The sequence below is a fragment of the Brachyhypopomus gauderio genome, unplaced genomic scaffold (assembly GCF_052324685.1).
Source record: "Brachyhypopomus gauderio isolate BG-103 unplaced genomic scaffold, BGAUD_0.2 sc85, whole genome shotgun sequence".
Lineage (NCBI taxonomy): Eukaryota > Metazoa > Chordata > Actinopteri > Gymnotiformes > Hypopomidae > Brachyhypopomus > Brachyhypopomus gauderio.
The window spans coordinates 45,001-50,199 of record NW_027506906.1 but is presented as its reverse complement, the minus strand read 5'-3'; the positions used below and the strand labels follow the sequence as shown (position 1 = coordinate 50,199).

Below are 5,199 nucleotides of genomic sequence, written 5' to 3'. Positions count from 1 at the left end.
ACCAAACAAGAAAAAATAAATATTTTATCCTTCTAGCCTGAATTTCATGGCTGACAGATATTATCATCAGCCCTGGTGTCCTTGTCTGTGCTGATTCCAGGAGAACCGGCACCATGCAAATCAGCACGGCCACTATTCCTCCTGCCTGAATGACAACTCACTTTCTCACTTCATATATTTATTTCAGTGGCATGGGTTTCATTTCAGCTGTAGGGGGACACTGCTCACGCCAGCCAGTCTAATACATTATATGAGAGCTTGAATTATTTCATTATCCCCTACAGACAAAGAACACCCAATTTATTTCAGATGTTCATCATATAATCACATAATCTGCTTTAGCTCTAAGCAGTTTTCTCTTCTCAAATATAGTCAAATATGCACACATGTTGACATACACACACACACCCACATACACACACACACATACATACACACACACACCCACATACACACACACACATACATACACACACACACCCACATACACACACACACATACATACACACACACACCCACATACACACACACACACATACATACAAACACACCCACCTGTAGTTTCTCCAGCTCCTGTGGACTATGTTTCATGGGGTTCACTGTGGAGACCCCAGACTGTCCTGGACTACACTGGCCATGCTCTCTTTATGAACTCTGCTTAGAATCAACTTCTAGGAATATTAATCAAGGCTCATTACAGACATACAGACTTACTCTCTGTCTCTCTCTCCTTCTGACACACACACACACACACACACACACACACACACACACACACACACACACACACACACACACACACACACACACACACACACACACACACACAGTTTAAGTCTGCATCTGTTGGACTCTCAGTGAGAAGCCCACAGGGCTTTTTTATCCCTGCATCTCTTCCACTGCAAGGAAATCAGTCACTGCTCTCCACCTGTACCATCCTTCTCCTCTCTCTCTCTCTCTCTCTCTCTCTCTCTCTCTCTCTCTCTCTCTCTCTCTCTCTCTCACACACACACACACACACACACACACACACCACACCACACCACACCACAAGTGTTGATTTCTTCTGCCGTGGCCTTGTCGATATGAAAGACCTGCTTTTTGCATTTTGCATTTGCGCTGACCTTGCGCTCACCTTGTGTTGACCTTGCGCTGACCTTGTGTTGTGAGGTAATGGTTCTTCCAGCCCTGTCAGCATTCAGTGGTCCTTCCATCTACACTCTGTTCTCTGGGCAAACGCAGTCAAGACGCAGTGATGGTGGCAGGACACGCTGACGGGACGCTGGACTGGTCCTGCAGGGAGTGTGGAGAAGGACCTGAGACCCAGCTGGAGACCAAGAGCTGCTCTGGAGACCTGCACGTCAGCCAAACCAGCACGTCCTCTCCACACACTCTCCATGCTGAGATGTTTGTAAGGAGGCTCTGTGTGCGTATTCTCACCAGACGGCACTGGCTGGACACACAGACAACTGGCAGTGAACAAAGCACAAGGGCGTGTTCAGCAGCAGACAGTGGACACGGTCATGACTCTGGCCTTCTGGCGGTAGGTCCATGTCTTTTCATTCTGATCCCGGACCAGCTATGTCTACCCAAATCTGAACCTCATATGTTATCGTGAACGCTGCAGCACTGGTCCCAGACCATCGCAGTTTGGCTAACCGACGGCACGCAGAGTGGTGACTCATATGGGAATATGTGTGTGTTCGAGAATACAAAGAACTTCTGTAAGTCGCTCTGGCACAGGCCGTCTGGCAGAGGCTGTAAATGTAAACGTAAAAGCAATAGTGGAGTGAGAAAACACAAGAGTGTTGTTGTTATGGGGCCAGGGCACCACGGTCTGGTTCCAGTCTTGTGCTCTGACGTAACACACCGCTCCACTCCAGCTGTGGACACACACACACACTCCACGGTCAAAAACACACCCAAATGCACCGACGACACAAACACGGTGCCGTTAATGTGCACCATGTGTAGATACTCGCAGGTGATGGTGTTTCGGAGGCACGACAGGCAGAGGGGCCTGGGAAATGTGTGTAGCCCAGTGCCATCTATGTGTCAGTGGGAGACCCCCCCCACCCCCTCCTTCATTATCTGCCCAAGCATCACACACAGCTGCACTGTTTTGCATGCCAACAAACGCGGAGATGAAACGGGAGATGGTGGCGGTTAATCTGGAGGCTGGGAGCGGGCCTGGGCTGTCTGAGTCCTTCATAATACATCCCAGCAGCAGACGGGGGCGAGCCAGGCCCTGCTCACCAGACTTGAACTGCAGGAAAGACTCCGGCATGGCGCCTCTCCCTCACTCAGACGGGTGGAGCGTGATGATATCTCCGCCCGCGTTTGGGCTGCATCTCCTCTCCCAGTGTCCGCCCATCGAGAGCAGAATACAAGAGAATTTCCTGACAACGTCTATTTGGTGCGATACGGCCTTGGAGAGCAATAAAGTAAAAATGTAACGTATGAATGCAATATTGTTTGGCCCAACTGCCTGTCAGGCAGCGTCAGCATCTTGAAGATGCTGCTAACTGCATTTCTCCTAATTCTCCATCGACCCTCACAATCAATATTTAATAGAGCGTCTTACCTCCATCAACTAAACAGTGTCAGATTCCAGGAGGAGACATGAGCAGGACAGCAGGACAGCAGGACAGCAGGACAGCATGACAGCAGGACAGCATAACAGCAGGACAGCAGGACAGCATGACAGCAGGACAGCAGGACAGCATGACAGCAGGACAGCATGATAGCAGGACAGCATGATAGCAGGACAGTATGATAGCAGGACAGCAGGACAGCATGACAGCAGGACAGCATGATAGCAGGACAGCATGCCTGCAGGACAACAGGACAGCATGATAGCAGGACAGTATGATAGCAGGACAGCATGACAGTATGATAGCAGGACAGTATGACAGCAGGACAGCATGATAGCAGGACAGCAGGACAGCAGGACAGCATGATAGCAGGACAGCATGACAGCAGGACAGCAGGACAGCAGGACAGCATGATAGCAGGACAGCATGACAGCAGGACAGTATGATAGCAGGACAGCATGACAGCAGGACAGCAGGACAGTATGATAGCAGGACAGCAGGACAGCTTTCCCCAGCAGGATACCTCCAAATTCAAATCACTTCATCCTGTCTTAAAGAAGAACCCAGTGTCAAGCGGAAAAGGGAAGTAAAATGGTGGAAACGTCACATGTGTACTGACCCGGGTTTGTCCCACTATCAAGGAGGACCAGGGACATGGCGGGCGGTAACGTTGGCGGGCGGTAACGTTGGCGTGCGAACGGGAGCAGGTCGTTGCATGCAGACGCATCACCGGCACTACAGCCCCGCCCTGTTGAGAGGGCGTGGAAGATCACGGGGCGTGGCTGAGAGAGCGAGGGCACGCACACACACACACACACACAGCACGTTATCTACTGCCGACGCCCATTCTCAGAGTCCGTCATATCACTCCAGAAGACCACACTTCACTGTCTGCCTGTCTCATCTCTAAGAGACAGACACTCTTAGAGAGAGACAGAAAGAGAGGGAGACACATAGAGAGAGAACACGAGACCAGACCAGAGAGAACGTGAGAAATTGCTTTAAAAAGTCTGCTTTGATCCCCGCGATGATTATTGATAAGACGATTTATGTGCCTTTCCTTTCTTTTTTAGAGGTGTAGTGATTTTACAATGACTCCACACACCACTCAGCAGTGTAGTGATTATTCACAGACATGCATGCATAATTTCTACAATAAAATATTCATCTGGGACATTTCTTCTCTCTGAGCAGTCTAAATCATTACCCTTTCCATGTCATTCCTGTTTAAATTACATGTCCTATAAAAGCCTGAAAAATGTTTTTTACTTGAGTCTTTTCTTTATCTTCACACTCGCATTTCTCATAATCTGTGGCATAAACACTACACATTGAGAAATGTGGCAAGCCCTATGCCCGTTCAAACAGATTGGGCTGTCAGGTGCTGTAGGTTTTAACATGAGCTCTGCTGTGTGCCAGAAGACATTAGGGGGCCTGGCCTCAGGATGACTGATCAACAGACTTATTTAGCCCTGTCAGGTACAGAGGCAGCCCAGGATCAAAGTGCAGGAATTACACCATTAACGCTGAAGCGGTCTGAAAACACGATACAACTGCAGCATAGCACTGCAGGTAAATATGTCATGATGCTGCTTCCCTATAGGGCTACGTGTGCAGTGTTTAAGGGCAGTGTGTGTGCATTCAGAGCCGTTATGTAAGAGCAGTGTGTTTGTTCAAAGCTGTTATATAAAGCAGTTTTGTGTGTCAGCCGTTTACTGTGGTAACTTTTCTGCAACGGAAATATTCTGGCATATGTCAGGCACTTGGGGGGGGGGGGGGTCTGTATCATGAAGGCTGTATAGACTTCATGAAGGCCCCAAAGGACGACCCGGGCCAGGGCGCTGATGGCATGGCTCCAGACAGTGCCAGAGAGAAACTGTGTGGAGCAATGATGGGGATAATATTTTTTTCACAGTGTGATCACATCATTACATCAGCCTATTCTATTCAAAAAATCAGTCCATGGCCAACATGCAGTGCAGACTAATTATCTGTGTCTATATGGGGAAAACGTCACTTACAGTGCATGAGGTAACTTGTGATTGAATTCACCTTTCGAGGTCTGAAACTTGGCACCTGGATTTACTTGAGATTTTGTATCACAGGTTGGGCATTAGTAATTAGTGACGGGCATTACTAATGAAGTGCTAACTACTGAGCACAAGCTAATGTAAATTAAACTGACAGTGAAGTCTTCGAACAGGAGCAGGGAAGAGCAGGCCTGGTCTGTGTGTAGAATGAGCAGATAATGAGCAGTGTGACTGTAATGGCGTGAGCCGGAGACCCTCCTTCAATATCTCAGGGGGCGGAGCTATTGTAACCCACGGCTACTCTTAGCAGTGCACTAACCATCATGGGAACTTTGATCCCTGCACAAGGCATGAGGTGATGTCTGTCACACAGCCCTGTTTGACCTAGGATGACAGCTCTCTCTCTCTCTCTCTCAGAGTAAAGAAGGCATAGATCTGCTAGAATGTACTCAAGAAATGGCAGAGAAAATCAAGACCAAATGGACAAGTTCAGATGTGAGTGAACTACAGTGTCTACTATTCTATTCTATTCTACTTATTGTTTTACTTTGACAACATATTTTTTGACCCAAGA

The 5,199-nt window shown here is 48.4% G+C and overlaps 1 long non-coding RNA gene across 1 annotated transcript in view; it reads left to right on the top strand.

The window, feature by feature from the left end:
- Positions 1-1,083: 1,083 nt before the first annotated feature.
- LOC143493362 (uncharacterized) overlaps positions 1,084-5,199 on the top strand; it is a 4,744-nt gene continuing 628 nt past the window's right edge. Inside the window, exons 1-2 of the long non-coding RNA XR_013125405.1 lie at positions 1,084-1,544; positions 5,043-5,120. This is a non-coding gene — a long non-coding RNA (uncharacterized LOC143493362). The remainder of the gene's footprint in view (positions 1,545-5,042; positions 5,121-5,199) is intronic.